Raw genomic sequence first — 23,662 nt, 5'->3', positions numbered from 1 at the left:
CTGCCGTGACACGCGAGCGCTATGCTGGCTGCGGCGCAATCTTCATACCCTGCAGGGCAGCAAGCGCGGTGGTTGAAAAGATGGGTCGATTGCGCGGGGCCTTAACGGCGACGACGCACACAGCTCGGTTGTGGGGCCGTGAGAGAAACGGGCGCGCCGTCACTTCGGTTGCGCCGCCAGCCGCGGTCATGTATTGCGTGACCGCTAAGATGGCGAGTGGCTCGCGGGCGGGCGGAAGGGCGTCGAGGAAGCGCGCCGCCGAGTGCTCGCGGTGGGTCGTTGCCCCTGACCGTGAGGCGGCGCTCGTGGCCCCGTTTCGTCGCACGATGAACACTCGCCGGTCACAGAGGCAGCTTTTCACCTTTCACGTCCGCCTGTGGCCGCGAGAAGCGGGACACCGCCGCCGTTGCCATATCACACGTGAACCCGCCCGCTACTCCGGTGTTACCCTACGGTGGATACCGAAGGAACGATCTGCAAGCGCCCGCCACTGTCACTTTTCTCTGGTTTTCTCTTGTGTGTGTGCAGTGGTTAGGCGTATGCTTCAGACGGCAGTGCGTATTTTGGCATCGTTTGCGTCTTTGAGCTACATCAGTATATATATATATATATATATATATATATATATATATATATATATATATATATATATATATATATGTATATATATATATATATATACATATATATATATATATAGAAGAAAGAAAAAGTGGGCGAAAAAATAACATACCGTGAGCAGGAAGCGAACCTACGGCCTTCGAATAACGTGTTTTTCGATGCTATAACCACTAAGCTATCACCGCGGCCACTTTATTGGGTTTATATGTGAATTTAAACGTAGGAGTGTCAGTCAGCGCCATATATAGCCATAGCGGCGAGTGTGGAATACCCTTTTATGAGCCTGTGTGGCGTCACGTAGCACGTGAACTTATTACGATTGGGCAGCTGACCAATAGTCCCTCGTATACAACCTGACGGCACCAAGTTTGCCAGTACGAGACCCTCGTTATTGAATGAGGGAAAGAAGTGTATACCCAAGGGCTAGTTTTTTCCGTGTTTTGACACGATATTAATAAGATCTAACCGACATAAATGGTGCTATTAGGTTGTATACGAGAAACTACTGCTCAGCTTCCCGCTCGTAATAAGTTCACGTGCTACGTGACACCACAACGGCTCATAAAGGGGTGTTCCACACTCGCCGCTATTGCTACAGATGGCGCTGACTGATACTCCCACGTTTAAATTCACATATAAACCCAATAGAGTGGGCTGGGGGAAGGCCGCCGTAACAGTTCAGTGGTTACAGCATCGAACACGATTGATTTGTGGGGTTTAACGTCCCAAAACCACCATATGATTATGAGAGACGCCGTAGTGGAGGGCTCCGGAAATTTTGACCACCTGGGGTTCTTTAACGTGCACCCAAATCTGAGCACACGGGCCTCGACATTTCCGCCTCCATCGGAAATGCAGCCGCCGCAGCCGGGATTTGAACCCGCGACCTGCGGGTCAGCAGCCGAGTACCTTAGCCACTAGACCACCGCGGCGGGGCTACAGCATCGAACACGTTATTCGAAGGTCGGAGGTTCCTGCTCAAGGCAAGTTATTTTTTCACCCACTTTTCTTTCTTCTTATTTACGTTACATTGGCTCTAAGAATTTCACTAGAAAAAAAGAGCGAGTAAAAGGGGTGTCTTTTTGTCCCACAACAATATTTGTCATCTATATTGCGCTCCATCCTTGCGCTATCGCCTGCGCCCGGTACATTCCGGTCATGATCGACATGCCCATTATCAGGGTTACATTGCAATCTCGATAGGAAAGTGGCCAGCGCCGAGTTTTCAAGAAAGGAAGTGCACGCAAGCCTGATGACGTTTATTGGTGTGGGACAAAAATACACCCTTTTTACTCGATATTTTTTAGAGTGATCCCCTATACATTCGTTGGCATTATTGTTTGTTGGATCATATATATATATATATATATATATATATGACGGCACCCATGGGCTGACCGACCCAGGGGAAACCGGCAGTCGCCTTTTGCTATCTCTCTCTCACTACACCTCTCTCTGACACTTTTTATCTGTCCTGTCATCTTCTCTTTTCTGGTTACTTCCGAATTGCCTGGCGCTGAGGGTTAACCTGGTGTAGCTATGCAGCCTCAGGTAATTATAGCAGGTAATAGCGGTGATGCATGGCTGGTGTTTCCAAGTGTTTGTTTTCAGCCTTGTAGCGTCCCCTTGTTGGGCTTGGTGGTGGGTGGCCGCCATCACCGCCGAACTTTATAGCTTTTTTTTTTTGGCAAATACCACGCCCCCCTTTCCAGATCGCTCCCTGAAATAGGTGGCGCATCAAACACGCATTCATGCTTAACATGCGAAGGCCGACCTTCCCAAATATACCTCGTCATCCACAGTCAAAACAAAAAGAAGACAGTCCGAGCCATTTCACCTTTCCTCGTGTCCCAAATTCTCACAGAAGCAATAGTTCCAGGTTATAAAGTGACAAAGATGAGTTGTGGAGATCTCCTTCTGGAGGTTTGTCACAAAGCTCCATATGATAAGCTGTCTAAACTTGTAGCGTTTGGGAAACCTTTGTTTTGGTGAGCCCACACAGGACAATGAACTCTGTTTGTGGCGCGGTTACCGACGATGACTTAACTGAACTTCCTGAAAGTGAACTGCTCGAATGTTGGCAAGACCAGAACGTGGTCAAAGTCAAACGAATCACAATAAAATGCAACAACAAACAGACCACTACAAAACACGTATTAATTACATTCGGTACCAGTGACCTGCCAGAATCAATTAAAACCGCCTATTGTAAGCTCCGTGCAAGACCATACATTCACAATTCTCGTCGATGTTTCAAGTGTCAACGTTTCGTGCATGGATCGCAGAGCTACAGATGGCGTGCTGCTTGCGCAAGGTCTGCATCCATGGAACACATATTCGACAACTCCACCTCAGAAACAACTCATTGTTCGCACTGTGGAGAAGATCACGCTGCCCACTCACGATCATTCCCGACATGAAAAAAAAAAACAAATAGTAGAACTTAAGGTCAAATTTAATCTGTCTTTTCAAAAAGCACGTCAACGGTTCGCACTACACAACTAGCATTTTCCTTTCTTCAATGTGACGCGCACGGGCGCCGCGCCACATGTTTCTGCACCCGTGAATGTCACACAGAGTGTGGCCGCGGTAGTGCCACCAGCGGACCCGGCTCGAGCAGCCTGTACTGCTCCGCCATCTGACAAACAAGGTCGACAGACCCCCGTGTCTGCTAGACCTCGGACCACTGCAAGCGATGTTAGGTCCGAAAGTTCTGTGAACGTGCCTGCCGAGACGGAACCATCTCACAAATGGTGATGGATACAAGTCCCACTCCACCGGTGCCTCAGACGCCGAAGGATAGGCGCAACTCTTTGGAGTGCGCCAAGAAAGAAAAACCCCGCATCGAACAGGGCCCCCAAAAGGCCCTGTAACCTAACGTAACGCTTTTGTACACACAGCACTACACAGCATTAAAATGACACAAACAGTACGGTGGAAAATCAGACGACTACTGAGAAACCTCGATAATATCCAGGAACTTTTACACAAACGTTAATACATCTAAAGTGCTGTGTGCACAAAAGACACACCTAAAGCCTAAACACGTACACTCACCTTTTGTCATTACGTTCTTTTTCGGAAGTACCGGAATGATGCCGCTGTGTCATCCGGTGGTGTTGCCATTATAGTCAATTAAGGGATTGCATGCACACACCTGCCACTACAAACATCCCTTGAGGCGGTACTGTTCGAGCAGTTCTTTTAAATAAGCTCGTCACCATTTGCTCTCTCTACATACCTCCACAGCACCGCCTCGAAAAGCATGAATTCCAGTCTCTCGTTGACGAACTTCCCAGAACGCTACCTTGTCCTAGGGGATTTTAATGCGCATGGTAACCTCTAGGCGACTCTCGCTGTGATGTGCGAGCTCACCTGATTGAACAGTTCCTTTTATCTTCCGATGCGTGCGTTCTGAATCGAAAAGTGCCAACATATTACAACATCGCTAACAATACGTACTCAACAATAGACCTCAGCATAACATCTCCATCACTCCTGCCTCTACTTAATTAGGAAGTCATCAATAATCCATATGGTAGTGACCGTTTCCTTATAGTTCTCAGCACATCAATATCAATTATATGTCCTCCACAGGTTCCCAACTGGCTCACCAAAAAGCCGTTTTGAAACAGTTTCAAGAAATGACCCTCCTAACTTGGACTGACAAGGGGGTGTTATGCATTGAAGCTGCTGTGAGCTGCCTGACAGCTTTTTTTATTAATGCTGCAATGAATTGTATACCACAAACATGTGGACCATCAGGAAAAGGACGAGTGCTGTGGTGGAATGGTGAGTGCCGTAATGCGCGCAAAGAATAATATAAGGCATGGAAGTTGCTTAGACACTCGCCTACAGCCGAGAATTTTGTAAACATTAGGAACGTCAAGTCGCATGGAAGGAGGACGTGTCGACAGGCGAGACGGGAAAGTTAGCACAAATTTTTATCAGGAAATAATTATTACACAAATGACGCGAGAGTCTGTAACATGGTTGGTGAGTTGGCAGGACGACAAGCACACACACTTCCTCTAGTGAACACACAAAGGTTGAGTTTGGAAGACCAGGCGAATACTCTCGGAGCGCCCTTCGAACAGGTCTCCAGCCCATCACATTACAGAGAAGCGTTCTGACGATACAAAACCAGAATAGAAAAACAGAGATTAGAGCGTGAACCCACAATATACGAGGCATACAATGAGCCTTTCTCTTTGGCTGAACTACAAGCTTTATTTCCTCGCTGCAATAAATCTACCCCAGTCCCGGACCGTGTGGCATATGAAATGTTAAACCTGCCCACAGAAACCCAGAAAGCTCTCCTGTCTCTGTATGATGCGATATGGTCTTCCGGCGAGCTACCCCCAGGCTAGAAGGAAGCTATCGTTATCCCAATTCTAAAATAAGGCAAGGACCCGTCCAAAGTTTCCTGCTACGGGCCAATAGCGTTAACCAGCTGTCTTTCCAAAGACTTTGAAAAAATGATTAATAAGCACCTGATGGACTTCCTTGAAACTAATCACACCAGCCAGTGCGGGTTCCGAGAGGCTAAGTCGACTACTGACCACCTTGTCCGTATCGAGGCACAAATTCGCGACTCTTTTGTTCATAAGCATTTTTTTCTCTCTGTGTTCCTCAATATGGAAAAAGCATATGACACTACTTGGTGCTTTGGCATAATGCGAGACCTGTCACATCTAGGTGGGCGGGGTAGAATGCTGACAATCATCGAAAGCTACTTGTTCAACAGGACATTCCGTCTCCGAGTTGGCACTGTATCATCTCGAATATTTGTCCAAGAAACAGGACTACCAAAAGAAGGTGTAATCAGTTGCACACTTTTCACAGTCAAAATGAAATCCTTGCATCTGTCTCTCCAGTGTAATATTTTTTACTGCATATATGTCGATGATGTACAGGTTGGTTACAAATTGTGTGACATCTCAATGTGCCAACGTCAGGCTCAATTAGGTTTGAACAAGGTTTCTATATGGGCAGATGAGAATGGCTTTAAACTTAACGCGCTAAAGAGCACTTGCGTCTTGTTCAACCGAAAATGTGGCCCCCATCCTGACCCCGACATTGACCTGCATGGCAAATGCTTGTCTATGAAGACCGCGTACATGTTTTTGTGACTAATATTAGACACAATACTAGCCTTCATTCCACAGAATTATTTAAAAGATGAGTGCTTAAAAAATGAATATTTTGAAAGTGTTGTCACGCACAACGTGGGGTAGTGACAGTAAATGTCTCATTAATTTATATAAAATCCTCCTACGCACACGCCTAGATTACGGTGCCATAATCTATCAGACGGGGACACCATTAGCCTTGAAGATTCTCTACCCTGTCCACCATCTAGGCATTCGCCTCTCTATGGGTACTTTTCGAACTAGACCAGTGGAGAGCCTGTAAGTGGATTCGAATAAATGGTTGCTTCATTTACAGAGATGTTACCTGTCTTTTGTGTACATTGCGAAGGTGACGGTGGACAATCAACACTCTTCTCATTTAACAACTAATGAATTGTCCTGCCCTGGTTTGTTCGAGAACCGTCCTTCGTTCAGGCAACCCTGCTCGTTCCTTGTAAGGGGCCTGGCCGAAAAAACATGTGTGCTTCTTCTCGAGCATAGTTTGATGGTTCCTGCTGCATATCTGCCGCTGTGGCAGTGGCAGCTAATAGTCTGCGATTTCTCTTTTGAAAAGTCGCAGAGCACGCACCACTTGGACACATACATACATACATACATACATACATACATACATACATACATACATACATACATACATACATACATACATACATACATACATACATACATACATACATACATACATACATACATACATACATAAATACATGCATACATACATACACACATACATACATACATACATACATAGACACATACTTCCTAGAACTACAACTTAAATACACATGTCCTGAGTTCTTTATCGATTTCTCAAAGTCCAACACTTCTGTGTCATATGCAGCGGTAGGCCAATTCTTTTCCGAGGCCGGCGTTCTTCATCCTGATGCAACCTTTTTCACAGGACAAGGTTATGCAACACTGGCGGTCGTAAAACACATCAAATAGATAAAATTACAATAGGCGGCAATATACGCAGATTCTCTATGTGTGGGTAAAGCTCTGAAAACTCCTAAAATAGACAAAAACCCTGTGCTAGTGTCACTTTACTCACTTGTGTGCACACTGTGCACATCAAAACTGCATGTCGTTGTCTGCTGGGTCCCGGGGCACCGTGAGATACAAGGAAACGTTTTGGCAGACAAGCTGGCTGCTTCCGCCAACGACACCACTTCCAATGCATCAATACCAATCCCTGCACTTGACTTTAAACCTTTTCTAAAACAAAAGCTTCGTGGGTATTGGCCGAGCACGTGGGATAGAAACATAGACAATAATCTCCATGCTATTAAGCCGCAACTATGTAATTGGCCACAACTATCAAAATCACGACACACAAAAGTAACACTTACAAGGCTAAGAACAGGACATACACACTACACATTCATATATTCTGTCCGCCGGCAATCCACCATTGTGTGAGAGATGTGGAGAATCATTTACAGTTCTGCATATTCTCGTCCACTGCAATGAGTTGGATGGTATTAGAAAAAAAAAGCACTTTTTACTGCCCTACCAACAGCAGCTCCCACTACACCCTGGGATGCTCATCGCTAGGAATCCACTTTTTAAACTGAAATCGCTTTGCACGTTTGTAAATGATGTTCATAAATTTCAACCTATATTTCGAGGTGATCCGTAGCACGACCACTGCACCGTTGTCGTGGTTGCGGTGGCTACATTTCCGTCATGGTTCTATTATCGCGACATTTTGCCATCTACATTGACTGCACATATTTCACGCAACTGTCATGATTTGATTACTTCTATGTTTTTACCTGCGTTAGTGCGAGGAATGTTAAGGCCCCTTTACAGCCACGCATCACATCATTGTTGGGAGACCGCCAGGGGGCTCGAAGTAGTGCAGACGCGCTCGCTTCGCGCTCTGGATTCTCATGATTTTTAGCGGTGTTTTCCGTCTGCAACCACTCTAAAACGCTACTATCAGCTTCAAGAAGTTCCGAGGAACGCCTGGGCACCACTCAAAAGGATTTCTTGCCACTTGGAGGTGCCAAAGGACTTCAGAAAGCTCGTCACCCCTAGGACGCTCACCAAACGCTGACCTAGGGAGCCACCGGCAGCTGCACCGACGCTGGGGACGCCCGCGTCGGAGCTTCATCCAGCTATGGCTCTCAACGCGGCGACCGACCAACAATACCACCTCCTAGACCAGGATGGTACAGCAGACGACCAAATGGATCAACTCCAGGGCGACCACGATACGGTGAGCCGAGACGCTATCGGCGCTCAATCGCATGCAGAAGAGGACGCTAGCTGGCAGGCAGCGAAATCCACCAAAAAACGCAAGCAAGAGGCACTGGAGCGGAGGCGCGGTAGCGCAGGGCTCCAGGACCAAGTTAAGACAGGCACGCCAACATTCAAGAAATTGCCAAAGCTACCGCCGTTGCCGAAGGACGATTACAAGATCGTCATTCGTCCAAACCAGGGCCTCCCGCTGAGAAACATTCTGACTCCTACGCTTGCGCAAGCAATCATCGAGGCATGCCAAGCTGGCATCAGAGATGACCATTTCATCCTTAGAATCAACCCAGGGTCAAACATAGCGATTCTGTCGACCAAATATGAGGAAGTGGCGGACAAAGTGCGTCTGATACGCGCCCTTGTGCTTAACGGCAGGGCTCACGCTGTCCGTGCCTACGCCGCAAATGGAGACGATACTCTGAGAGGGGTGATTCACGGCGTACCGATGAACACCTCAACCGAAACTCTCATGGCGCACCTACGTGTCAGAACGCACGGTGTGGAGATCATCACTGCCAGAATGATAGGCACAACGAAAAGCGCAGCCATTACATTTTTCGGTCCAACGCTACCTCGTACCGTCTACTATTACGGGGGTGAACTCCGCTGCTACCCCTTCCGACCTACGATTCAAGTCTGCAAGGTCTGCCGAGAAAAAGGACACCGCGCGGACGTTTGCCCGCATCCGGATCACCCCATTTGCCGGCTGTGCGGACTGACTAATCCAACGGATGGACATCCGTGTTCTATTAGTTGCGCCTCGTGCGGGGAGGCTCACCCCACAGGAGATCCAACTTGCAAAAAAAGACTTAAGCCGCCGAAGCCTAAACAGCCGCAAGTACAAGCAGGCTACAGTGATAAACTTCAACAGGGCACTAGCAACGACCCACCGAGGACCAAGAATCTCCGCTGGTTCTCCTCCGAAGAGGAAGAAAACGCCTACAAGTCAGCCGATGACAAGCACAGTTCCCGGTCGCATTCACGGTCCCCGGGCAGAAAGCCGCACTCGCCATCCAAGAAGAGCGCGCCAGCACCGACTCAGCAGAACCTCCACCACGGTCCTCCAGGAGGGGGAGCCAAAGGCAACGGCGGGGATCAAGGATGCACCCAACAGGCATCATCACTTCCGGTAAGCTGGGCGGAAGCCGTGGCTCCCAAGTCTGCATGTACTCCCCCCATCACACAAAACGTACACTATCAAGCAGTAATCGCTGAAAACAAACAGCTTAAGCAACGCCTTGACAAATACGAGAACAAAATAATGTGGCTCGAAAAACAGCTGGCCCAATTAATGGGAGCCACCCCGAAAACTACAGTCCAGGCCTCTCAAAATATAACTAGCCAACCAAGCGAAAAGCTACGGGACAATGAGCACATCCAACCGCAATCGACACCACCACGAGATCCTGTAGCCAATATAGGAACAGAACAAACAGCGACAAACCTCACTTTACAACAACAACTGCAGCTAATGCAACAGCACATACTGCAGCAAACAGAAGCCCAAATGAAACAGTTCTTTGTCGAATTTCAAGACCTGAAGCGATACGTTCATGAAAGCCTCGACAAAGAAACGAAGCGTCGACGTAAGCAGAGCCAACCGCGGTCCCAGGAGTCCGACGCCAAAAGCATGCTTACCTCGGACGCTGAAAGCACACCCACCTCCTCGCATCATGGCAATTAACCGACGCATAGCAAACGAGAATCTCACTATATGGTCCTGGAACTGTCGTTCCCTGCACAACAAGCACGCTACACTCACTCTATACATAAAGGCGGCGCTGGTTCCTCCTGACGTAATCTGCTTGCAAGAGGTGGGAGCCAGGCCTAAAACAGTTTCTGGCTACAAACTGTACATGGATCCAAATACACCTAAGATTGCGACACTCGTCCGGAAAGAATTGGCAGCTACATGCATAACGGCACCGAACGAAGAGACGCAACACCTTATCGTAACGCTCTGGCCAGCGAAGAAAGGACGCCCGAGGCAGGTTATATGTAACATATACAGTCCCCCACAAGACAGAAAAGCAGAATTCACCAATATCTTCCACTATTTGAACAACAAGCTTCAACCACGCGACCGCTTGATCATCACTGGGGACTTCAACGCTTGGCACACCACATGGGGTTATAGCGCAGACAGACCCAAAGGTACGCGACTTTTAGAAGCGATACAGCGCTACGACTACACACTCCTCACGACACCGGGCATACCGACTCGTATAGGAAACAGTGTCAACAGGGACACCACTCCCGACCTTACCATAACCAACAATGCCGCGACCATGCGCTGGAGTGTGCTGGACGACAATCTGGGCAGCGATCACAATATTGTGCAAATAACATATGAAACAGCTCGACTGCGACGCCCGCTCGGAAAAGCCAGACTGACTAACTGGACTAAATATAGAGAGCAACAGGAAGTAGACGGGCCCAAGTCAACAACTATAGCCCAATGGACACCGTACATTAAGGGTCTCTATGACAAGAACACCAAGATATATCAAACAACTACCGACGCACCTGCCATTGACACCCACTTGACACATCTTTGGGAAGCTCGTCGAGGCCTCACGAAACGGTGGCGCCGACAAAACCTAAATAAGAAACTCAGACTCCGTATAGCGAAAATCACGGAGGAAGTAAACGCATACTCAAAGGAACTTTACAACAACAACTGGCGCACCTTCTGCGATTCCTTAAAAGGCACATTAAGCACGAAAAAGACGTGGAACATCCTACGGAGTCTTTTGGATCCCTCTGCAACAAGAACCGAAACAAACGCTACCCTTCAACGGCTAGCTGGGGAATTTCAAGGTGATCCGGATCAGTTAATAGAAGAGCTGAAACAACGCTACACAGGAGAACGCAAGCGAAACGTTAGCCCAACACCCAGTCAAGAATACAATGGAGAACCCAACACTGAGCTCGACGCCCCCATAACCTTTGCTGAGGTTTATGCAGCGGCTCAAAGCTTCAAAAGAAATACAGCGCCCGGATTGGATGGCATTACAAATGCCATGGTACGGAACCTCAGCGATGAAGCATTACAAGCCATCACAGACCACTTTAATCAGGAAGTCTGGACACCGAGTGGAAAGATACCTGCAGAATGGACACTGGCACAGGTTGTACTCATACCTAAACCAGGCAAACGGCGAAGCCTTGATCAGCTACGACCAATTTCTTTAACGTCATGCATTGGCAAGCTCTTCGAAAAAGTTATACTCACTCGCCTTGAGCAATACACAGAAGAACGGGGGCTTCTACCAACATCTATGTACGGATTTAGGCGAGGAGTGTCTACCCAGGATATCTTCTTACTGCTCAAAGAGGAAGTGCTTAACCCAGCGCCAGGTAGTCTCAACAATCTACTCGTTGCACTCGACATCGAAAAAGCATTTGATAATATTGCGCACTCTACCATACTAGACGGTCTTGCAGCCATAGGATGCGGACAACGCATATTCAACTATGCCTCTGATTTTCTTGGAAATCGCAAGGCGCAGATTGGCATAGCTGGTACCAAATCATCACCATACGACCTCCCACTGAAAGGCACACCTCAGGGCTCCATCTTGTCTCCATTTTTATTCAATATCGGCCTCCGGAAACTAGTCCTCCAGCTGGAGACTGTACCAAACCTGGGCTGTGCCTTTTACGCGGACGATATTACGCTATGGGCAACAAAGGGCTCCTATGGAGAACGACAAGATGTACTGCAAACCGCTATAGACATGATTCAAGGCTACCTCACTGCTGCAGGCATGTCGTGCGCACCTAGCAAATCGGAATATTTGCAAATAAGACCCCCACGCACTCGGTCCAACCGTGCACCCGCGCTGCAGCTAGAAATTGCCGGACAGATCATCAACAGGACCCCAGTAGCTCGAATATTAGGCATGCACGTGCAAGAAAACAACAGCGTAAAGACTGCAATAGGCAAACTCAAACACACCGTAAAGAGTATTGCATCCCTTATAGCTAGAATTGCGCGAAGTAATGATGGGATGGCAGAGGCCGACACGGTACGCCTTGTACAGGCCTTCGTTCTCAGCCGAGTCACGTTCGCTCTTCCCTTTCAATCCACACGCAAGCCCGAAATAGAGCAGATTGACAGACTCATCAGAATTGCGTACAAAGCAGCATTGCGACTTCCGAACAGCACAAGCACAGAAAAACTCATGGGACTCGGCATGCATAATACGTATGAAGAATTGGCCGCCGCCACGCTAATCGCACAGCGAGAACGACTCACCACTACGCTCCAGGGAAGAACACTGCTACAGAGGCTGGGATACCCTCTCACCCCTCAATACTGTGGCGATGAGACAGTCATTGTACCCAAGCAAATACGTGATCAAATAATCATGGAACCAGTTCCAAAAAACATGCACCCGCTCTACAACAAAAAGCGCCGTCAAGCGCGAGCACGAAAACTCCTGCAGAGAAGTAGCGATCCAGACGCTTACTTTACCGACGTCAGTCTTTATCCCGCGCCACCACAAGGCTCCAGAAAACAAGCATATGCATTGGCAGTGACTAACCAAAGCAAAGTCGTGGCCTGCGGGTCCCTACGCACCAGATCAAGTGCCACCGCAGAGGCAGCAGCCATAGCCTTGGCAATCAGAGAAGCCGAAAGAAGGGGGCGCTCAGCGTATATTTTGACAGACTCACAAGCTGCATGTCGCTTATACCTTAGAGGCACACTTCCAAGGTGCGTCACTGATATTTTGGGGTCCATGTTGATGGAGGCACATGGCATCACTTGGTGCCCAGGGCATGACGGCCTGGGGGGGAACGAGGAGGCAAACTGCGTAGCTCGCGGACTTACTGGCCGAGACGCAGGACTCTCCTCAGGACACCTCACAGGGCATCATGAAGAGCAAAGTGTAACAAGCAGGCAGATATTGGAAAACCAACGCCTTACAAGACGCACGTACGCCCCTCCACATCCGAACTTAAGCAGCCAACAAGCCCGGGATTGGCGCCGCCTCCAAACGAACACATACCCCCACATATCAAGACTACACGCAATTTTTCCACAGATATACACAACAGGGGTATGCCCATGGTGTAGTAACCACACAGCCACACTTACACACATAACCTACCAATGTACCGAGCGGCCAGCCAATGCAGTATCTAGGTTGGTGCGCTCACTACAAACACTCACAACGTGGTCTTGGGTGGCACGGCTTTCCGAGCTGGCACTGGGGAGCCAACTGGTGACCCTAGACCAGGCCCGGCGAGCCGCTGTGGCCAGTGGGGCTCTACAAGAGGGCTCCACCCGGGATTAGTCACGTAATTTTAATTCTTCAATAAAGTTTATTCTCTCTCTCTCATCATTGTTCATATCTCTAGTCTATTGAAATGGCGGCGCTCTTTGGCATCAATTGGCCCTTGTGCCACAAAATACCACTCAATATATATATATATATATATATATATATATATATATATATATATATACATATATATAAATATATATATATATATATATATATAAACAACATGGAAAAATGTCCTCCTTGAGGCATCTCTTAAATTAACAGAAATCGCTCTTAATCACAGTGATAAGCAGGTAAAGAAACTGGTCGCTATGACCAACACCATTCTCCACCACAACACTTTATCGAACGAAGAAATCACCCGATTAACACAATTTGAACAGAAGAAATACCAAGCCATCATGACCACAAAAATTCATAAATTCAAAAGAGACCATATGCCCAAACCTACGTTCCTTGATATAGTTCCTTATCACTACAACAACACCACCCAGGAAACCACTAACGGTACAAAATAGCACCCATCTAGGAACACACCCTGTGACACTGTGTTTGTAAACTTATCGAACACAAGCTTGTCCCCTGACGAAGAAAAACTGCTGTCTAAGGGACTAAGCTTCTGCCCGACCACAAAATTTTTCGATGAATTCCACTTGCTTCGAGACCTCGACAACTTCGCTAGAAGCTTAAGGTTGCGCGAATATTTCTTGGACAGGCCTTCTAACCACGAAACAATTTACCGTTGTATATCAAATGATTGGACACCAAACAGTAATCGAGCAAGTGCTTGAACATTTATATCACCGCAGTACAGAAAGATATAGTACACTAATACCACAGACAGAAAGGAGACTGAAAAAACTTGACAAAATCTGAAAAAATAAGTATGAGAAATTTGGCATCTAGGACAGACATAACAATAAAACCCGCTGACAAAGGAGGAGCAATTGTAGTCCTTAATACAACTAACCACTGACAAGAAGCATACCGCCAACTAGACGACTCAAGATTTTACGGACGCTTCCTAGGTGATCCGACAGACGAACCCAAACGTATCGTATCAACAGAACTAAAGAAACTGTTGGATGCAGAACAGATAACCAACACTGACCAAAAACTGGTGCGAGCAGCATACTCTCATCCAGGTCGCTTCTACATCCTCCCAAAAATTCATAAACCCGGTAACCCAGGTCGACCAATCATATCAGACATTGGTACAATAACTGAACCCATATCAGGGTACGTGGACAAACTAATAGGCCACATTTCGTGCACCCTCGCGTCGTACATAAAAGACACAACACATTTTCTTCGAGACATTGCAGGTCTGTGTGTGCTGAAAAACTCGTATTTGGTTACTCTTGATGTCTCTTCATTGTATACAAATATTTCTCACGATGACGGCATAGCTGCATTACAAAACATGTACACAAATAATCGACAATCTAACGTCCCAGATTTCTCTGCCATCCCAACTTTGACGAGGATGGTCCTCGAAATTAATTCATTCGAGTTTAACCAAGAGTATTTTCGACATATCAGCGGGACCGCTATGGGCACCAAAATGGCACCTAATTATGCCAAAATATTTATGAGAAAGCTAGAATCTGAATTTCTTGCACAAAGTTCCTTGAAACCAATGTTATACAGAAGATACATAGACGACATCTTCCTTATTTGGACCCACAGCGAGGAAGAACTTCTCAGCTTTATTGACACTTTCGATGCTGTACATCCAAACGTACACTTCACACACGCATACTCGCAAGTAACCGTAAATTTTCTTGATGTTACCGTAACGATAGAAGAAGAGACGCTCTCTACAACCCTATATCGTAAACCAACGGATCGACAACAATACCTCCTCCATTACCAAAGCGATCACCCACGCCACTGTAAAAACAGTATTCCATACAGCCAGGCTCACCGGTTTAAGCGAATATGCTCCAGAGACGCTGACTTTGACACGAGCTCACAGAGGCTAAAATTTATGCTCGAGAAACAACCCCCCCCCCCCTCCATGTAATTAATGACGCTGTTCAAAAAGCAAGAAAACTAAAGCGTGAAGACTTACTTATGAAGCGACCAACGCAAGAAGACCTACAACGAACAAACCTCTGCTTGACTTACAGCACAAACTTCCCCAATGTGAACAAAATCCTTAAACGACATTACAACATTCTGGAACAAAGTGAACGTCTGAAACGCGCATTCCCATCCGTTCCAGGTGTCGTTTACCGACGACCACGTAACCTCAAAACACTTGTCCACTCTCAAATTAACACATCACCCCCCAATAATTCATGCCGACCTTGTTTATAGCCTCGATGTGTTGTATGTAAGGCGATGCAAGAAACACACAAAGCAACTAACACACAATCCATGTTTTCGATTAACATACGAGGAAACCTCACATGCGATTCCTCTAATCTGGTATACCTACTCGAATGCAGCGTGTGTGGTATGCACTAAATCAGACAAACAGAAACACCATTTAGGATTCGCTTCAATAATCCCAGAGCCCATGCGAAATCAGCCCCAAGCCTACCTCTATCAAAACAACTCAATCTTCCCGACCATGCATTCGACAAACTATCAGTAACGCTCTTAGACACGGGACTTAAATTAAATCGAGAACGTGAACAACAAGAGTCATACCTTGTTCACCGATTTAACACCGTCGATGGAGGAATAAAGAGAATCCTGGTACACTTGCAGCAAATAAAGCATTAGGAAACAATAACGGCAATAATGAAAATAGTAACTGAGTTCATGGCACTGCAGCTGCGAAGGGCACTGGACAACTCAAAACAATTCCAAGTGTAACACTTCCTAAGTGAAGCTGTCATCTGTTTTCTGTTTTATTTTACTACCCAATCCATTGTGCCATGCATGACATGCCAAACAGCAACCCTGTGCACAGCCAGGAGGCCCCCACTGCACGCGTAATTCAGAAGCGGACAAGGAATTCGCATTGCACCCGCTTATCAGCCTCTGCAGTAATAAGCGCTACCCCTCTTTCTACGACGAAATGTTGACGGGGCGCCGATTAGTTAAAGGCTTAAAACTTCCTAAAAAAGCTCTTTTTTGCCCCACACCGAACCGCCAGTGCCTAGAGGCGCCGTCTGGTCGGGAAGAATGCGTTAGTGAAAGGAAGCATACGCATACCGCTGACATCAGAAAGGTGAAGGGGAGAAAGTGGAGAGAGATGAAGGGGGATGTGGAAGGAAGAGTGGAAGGAGGGCTCCCGATGGGATTCCACCTTATATTCTTTTTCTCTTTTTTCTTTTCTTTTTTCTTTCTTCTCTTTTTTTTTCTCCTTCCTTTCCCTCTGATTTGAGATTGTATAAAGCTGAGCACCAACAATCTGTACCTTTATTCCTGATGAAGGCCAGACTCTAGGCCGAAACGAAACGTCGAAATAAACCACGTTGTGACTGCTCACAGGTGATCTACTTGACACTACATATATATATATATATATATATATATATATATATATATATATATATATATATATATATATATATATATATATATATATACTTCAGTAGATCCTCCGTGAGCGGTCACAACGTGGTTTATTTCGACGTTTCAGGCAGGGTCTGGCGTTCATCAGGATTGAGGGTACAGTTTGTTGGGGCTCAGCTTTTTACAGTTTTAAATCAGAGGGGAGAGAGAAAAATAGAGGAAAAAAAATGAGAATTCAAGGTGGACTTTCTCGAGCGCTGCCTTTCACTCTTCCTTCCCCTTCCCTGTCCCCCCCTCTCTCTTTTTTTTATTTTCATCTTTAGGATGTCTGCGGTCTGTGTGGCCTTCCTTTCACTAACGTATCGTTCCCAAACAGACAGCGCCGCATGGCTCTGGCGGTTTGGTGTGGGGGAAAAGAGGTTTTTTAAGAAGTTTAAGTTTTTAACTACTCAGCGCCTCGTCGAGATCTCGTTGTTGAAAGAGGGGCGCCACGTATTGGCGCAGAGGCTGACAAGCGGGTGCAATGTCAATGCTTGCCCGCTTCTAGATTACGCGTGCAATAGGTGCCTCCCGATTGTGCACAGGGTTTCTGTGGGGCATGTTATGCTTTGCACAATTGATTGGACAGTAAGGTAAAAGCAGAAACAGACGACAGTTGTACTTAGTAAGAGTAGTTACACTTGGAAATATTTTAAGTTGTCCAGTGCCCTTCGCAGCTGCAGTGTCGTGAACACAGTTATTATTTTCATTATTGTCGTTATTGTTTTCTAATGCTTTAATTGCTGCAAGTGTATCCGGATTTTCATTTATTCTCTAGCGAGGTTGTTAAATTGGTGGATGAGGTATGACTCTCATTGTTCACGTTCTCGGTTTGATTTAAATTCTGTCTCCAAGAGTGTTACCGATAGTTTGTCGAATGCATGGTCGGAAAGATTGAGATGTTTTGATAAAAGTAAACTTGGGGCTGATTTCGCATGGGCTCTGTGATAATTGAAACGTATCCTAAACGGTGTTTCTGTTTGTCCGATGTACTGCATAGTGCACAAGTTGTATTCGAGTAGGTATACCACATTAGAGGAATCGCATGTTAGGCTTCCTCGAATGTTAATCGAAAACTTGGATTGTGTGCTGGTTGCTTTGTGTGTTTCTCGCATCACTTTGCATAGAAGACATAGTGACTTTAAACAAGGTCGGCATGAAGTATTGGGGGGTGAGCTTTCGATTTGAGAGTGGACAAGTGTATCTTTGAGGTTGCGTAGAATATAATGAGCGGTAAAGCAGAGATTGAAAAAGCACGGATGAATCGTTTTCTACGTGGTATTGTGTATAAGAATTCTAGAAAGCGGACAGCGATCAAACCTTCTTGCTAAAATCTCCACAAACACGGACGTACAGAGATATTTGGAAAAACAATGAGGTAAGGTAAGGCAATAACAACTGTAATCTGCAAGAATTATCGAACTATGGGATGGGAATTATCGATAACAACGTAGAACAGTGAAACTCTTTGCCATAGTTATAAATATACTAAGTCTTAATTTCCTGTGCCCAAAAAGCCTATAGATGTGTGATGGCGGGAAGGAACCACGTTAACATACGCGACACCACCTGGTAGAAGAGTGAAATAACAACCAGGTGTCTGAGAATGCCTACTGTGTAACCGGGCGTCACGCAATATGAATTGCGTTACGAGTGGGTCGTTGAATGCTTCCAATCCATCACACAGGGCTCAGCCCTGATTATTCATCATAATCGTCTACCGAATCATTTAATGCAGTAGTGGCCGGACACCTTGCAAGCGTATTCGTTTTAGTAGTCCCAGCAGAGCTTGCAACAACGGGTCCTACAAATGGCAGTCTTCCAGCTTGCGCTGTGACTACGCTGCGCCTTCCACGCAGTTCTGGTGTTTTTTCTGTCGTATCTGTGCCGGAATTTCTGTCCTTAATTGTGTTATGTGTTCAGTGGAGTTCCGTTCATGTTCGGTGCTCCTTTTCTGGGTATGCTTGCCTTGTCCTGTTCTAATCAGTCCCAATAGAACATCATTCACATAAAGCTCGAAAAAGTAGGTGTGTAGTGTGTCGCGTGCCACCTCATGCGAGTACAGGAGCAAACAGGTGCGGAGTTCCCTATTCAGGGGGGAGGGGCACACAGCACACACCTGGGACGCTACCATTTTATTTAAACGAAGGAGTGGCTATCTTCACTTCTGCTCTTGGAATTCTCATGTATTCAGTCGAAAAAGAGCGATTAAGCGAAGACGTTGTATTCTAACCCAGAAATATACACATGCACCCTGAGGTACCGGTGCCTGTGTATGATCGCACTCTACTTCGTTGTAAATCAGCAACCCTTGGGCGAACGCTAGTCTTCTTTTGGACCATGCGCGCGTGTACGGCATGTCTATTTTCTCATATGGAAGCAGCGCTATCAATAATCCCTGCTTATTAAAGGGAAAAGATGTCCTCTCGTTTATACTGTATGCTGTTTTAGGCTACACAGTCACGTCACACGAGAGCAACGCATGCATCGGTATGCTGTCCTATCCTTGAACCATCGCGAGTTGTGCTCTACTTTACCTGGCTTGAGTGATTTTGAAAATAAATATATCCCGGGTTTTCGAAATGCTACAAATCTGCAATTCAGAATAGTGGCACCCTTGACCCCTTTTAGCCATTCCTTGAAGCAGCTTGCATCCGCACGTGCCGGGTCATCCACATGCCTTCGAAGAATGAAAGCGCGTGAATATCTATTCGAAGTGGAACAATTACCACGAGCATCTAGGGCGCTCGTAGATTCCTGGACGAGCTCGCAGTGCACCCACACTTCAATAACTGCGTTCATTGTGATCTCGCACCAGTCAGGCTAGACCGAGCGCGTGGTGGGCGCTTCACGGTGCCCATTATCTTTTAGCGTGTTCTCCGCCACAGGATCAGAAAAATTGTTTTCAGGACAACAGCATTAATATATATATATATATATATATATATATATATATATATATATATATATATATATATATATATATATATATTCAATAGTGACCGCTGACTATGTACTTTATCTTCATCTGTATGACCAAACCATTGTAGTGATCATCATCGTATGTCACGCGGGCTGGCTCTCTGCCTCGTGCGTCTGGATTAAAAAAGATAACCTGGTTGCTGCCGTACCGGACGTGGTCTCATAAGTGGTGGAGCGTGCTTTGGTTCCCACGTCCTCCTGCTCTACCCGTCACCCCTGGAGCTCCAGTCTGGTCGATGGTTGTGCACTCAAGCAACAGCGATGGCAGAACCCAACGCGTCCGCTGCTGCAACCACTCCTTCTCAGCCACTTAGGCTTCACTACACCGTGAGTACCTCTCATCGAGACCCTCCGGTATTTTCCGGCCTTCGCAACGAAGACGTCGAAGAATGGCTGGACAGTTATGACCGAACCAGCGTTTGTAATTATTGGGACGAGGCGCACAAACTGCGCTACGTTCCTTTTTACCTCGATGGCGTCGCTAAAACCTGGTATTACAACCACGAGAGCGACTTATCCAATTGGTCGGCCTTCACGGGGCATCTCCGTCAGGTATTTGGCACGTCTGCAGGATGTTCTGTAGTAGCAAAACAGAAGCTCGCCACCCGCATCCAGGGGGACGACGAATCGTATACGTCCTACATTGAAGATATTCTGGCTCTCTGTCGCCGAGCACAAAATGACATGATAGAGGCTGATCGCATCAGACATCTACTGAAAGGTATCAACTCTGTGGCCTTCAATGCTGTCGTGATCCAGAATCCGACTGCCGTCCGGGGCGTCATCACTACATGCCAACGCCTGGACGCGCTTCATTGCATGCGTCTTCCACACGCCTCCTAAGATGCTCGCTTTACCAAAGAGCATAAATTGCGGGCCCTTATCCGCACAATTGTCAGAGAAGAACTTCACGGCCTTATTCCAGGCCACCCTACCATTGCGTCTGTCTACACACCTCCTTCCAACCTGCGAGAGGTAATAAGACGAACTGGCATCAATGACAAGCGCTGCACATGCCCCGTCTCCTGTGCGCTTCCCAGTGCCTTCGTACGCAGAAGTTGCATCGCGGGCCCCTGCACCAGTTCGAACCGTGCCTGCGGACGTCGGATGCGACCATGTGGCTGCGATGACAACGCAAGCGCCAAGGCCACGCCACTATTCTACATGGCGTCCTCTGCGCCCCATCTGCTTCTACTGTAGGATGAACGACGTGGTTACTCAGCTTACTCAGCTGGTTACATTGCTTATCTACCTCTGCTTTACTCTGTTGAAATGCTGCCCCTTTCTAATTACGCCGTGTCGGTCTTGCTTCTTCTCCTAGATTTTCTATATTTTATTTAATGTTTGTCCTCCCGTTTCGCTGTTTCTTTTTTTTCTTTTTTTCTCTCTCTCTCTCTTTTGACCCCTCTCCTCCTGTCTCGACAGGATATAAGAAGACACGGAACATGTGTAAATAATATTAGGCTACTTTCATATTTATAACCTTGCGGCAACCGAAGTTATTCTTCTGCATATATATATATATATATATATATATATATATATATATATATATATATATATATATATATAATGTCACGTACGTCCCGCGAAAAAGACGAAGGCGACAGCGCATACGCGCATCTGCACGCTTTTATGCAGAACGCAACAACGAAAAAGATGAGGAACTCTCTCTCACGCGGTTAACAAAAATACCGACCGGTTGCTGTTTTCTCAGCGTCTTCGAGTACGACCTCTCTCTTGACGTCGCGACACTGGTGGAGGTGCTGGGGCCTGCAACCTGATGCAAGAAAGCGTTGTTCGGGACCGTACACCCAGTCCGGAGCCTCAACGTCTTGTTGCGACTCCAGTACACCGATTCAGCCGGCGCCTATTAGGCCTAAGCCCAGAACTCTTGACGGCATCTCCTGTTACCAACATGGCGGCCCCTTCAGCGTCTGCGAATCTTCCCCCGGCCCCGGCCCAGACGACTCACCCTTACCAGGTAACTTTCGAGACTCCTCGTGTTCCCGAAGTCTTCCGTGGAGAACCAGTTCGAGCGGACCGCTGTGGTGAATCGTTGGAGCGTGCAAGAAAAACTTGGCCGTGCCTACTTCGCAATGGAAAATAGCGCTCGCACATGGTATGAGAACAGGGAGCCTACTTTCCAAACCTGGGACAATTTCCGCCAAAAGCTTCTCGAGACGTTCCTGAGTGCGGACCGACGGGATCTCGCACAACAGATGATCGAAGCCCGCATGCAAAAGCCGAACGAAAGCGTGGCCATGTTCGCTGAGAATATGGCCCGCCTATTTCGCCGCGCTGACCCTGACATGCCCGAGGCAAGGAAAGTTCGTCATCTGATGCGGGGAGTTAAGGAGCCGCTTTTCGCCGGCCTTGTACGAAATCCGCCAACAACAGTGGATGAATTCAGCAAAGAGGCGACTGTCATTGAGCGGGCGCTCCGGCAACGATGCCGCCACTTTGACCGCCTGCCCGACCAAACGCCTGTTGGTGCCGCCGCTCAAAACGCTGCCGTTTCCGAAAACTCTTTACGGCAAATGATTCGACAAATCCTGCGGGAGGAGCTGCGGGCCCTCGGCCTTCCGTCTACCGATCCCCCAGTTGCTTCTGTTGCAGAAATCGTGCGCCAGGAACTACGGCAAGCCTTTCCATCACCGGCGCCACCACCCGAACCACGTCCACTGACCTATGCTGATGCCGTCCGCCGTCATCCACCTGCCCAAGAAGAACCACCCTTTCAGCCGCGGCCCGTTACCTTGCCGTGGTGGCAGCGTGAACCTGTGCGGCGACCACCAGTACGTCGGACCGACTTGTGGCGCACTGCCGACCGCCGACCCCTTTGTTTCCACTGAGGCGAACCAGGCCACATCTCGCGCTACTGCCATCATCGAGAAACCCGGTTTGGAAACTTTTCTCGGCCCGCTTCTTTTTATTCTGAAGACCGTCGTGACCATGGTGCTGATCACCTACCGACCAACCAAGCGTCTTCACCAAGTCGTCGCTGGTGGTCTCCCTCACCTGCACGAGGTCAGAATTCCCCGAATCGCCAAAGATACGCGGACGCCATCAGAAACCGCTCCCCAAGCCCGTGCCAGGGAAACTAACTGCCGCGACCTCCGGGGGCAAAGTTGCCAATTGCCGAGACGCCAAAAAGACCCCCTTGCCTCTACACAAAGACGACGTGACGACGGTGATGACGAAGACGACAACAACCACGAGTACTACTGCCAATGAAATTGTACGTGCCGACCTCAGCGTTATTATAGACGGACACCACGTAACAGCACTGATTGACACTGGTGCTGACTTCTCTATTATGCGACAAGAGCTCGCTGACCGCCTTAAGAAGGTTAAGACGCCGTGGAGTGGGCCGAGCATAAGGAGTGCTGGTGGGCAGCTAATGACGCCAACCGGTAAATGCACCGCTCGGCTCGTAATCGATGATTCGAACTTCGTCGCCACTTTTCTCATTTTACCGGACTGTTGTAAAGAGTTGATTTTGGGTATGGATTTTCTGCGAGAGTACGGTGCTATCATCAACATCCCAGAACGTATCATCACCTTTTCTGCCCATCCTTACGTCGACGCCACCACTGAAGAACAACTGCAACGTTTACGTGTAGCCGATGACGTGATGCTCCTGCCGAGATCTTGCTGCCTTGTGTCGGTGTTGTGTGAACGGCCGTGCCGTAATGAGGTGATAGCGGAGCGAATAGACACGCTATTGCTTACGCAAGGTGTTTCAATAGCGAGAGGCATTCTGGCACTAATTGATGGGCGGGCAGAAGTCCTCATCATCAACTTCAGCAACGAGCGTCGTCACATCCAGAAGGGCACCGC

Source organism: Rhipicephalus microplus, chromosome X (genome assembly GCF_043290135.1).
Source record: "Rhipicephalus microplus isolate Deutch F79 chromosome X, USDA_Rmic, whole genome shotgun sequence".
Classification (NCBI taxonomy): domain Eukaryota; kingdom Metazoa; phylum Arthropoda; class Arachnida; order Ixodida; family Ixodidae; genus Rhipicephalus; species Rhipicephalus microplus.
Note: the sequence above shows the minus strand (reverse complement) of the source record.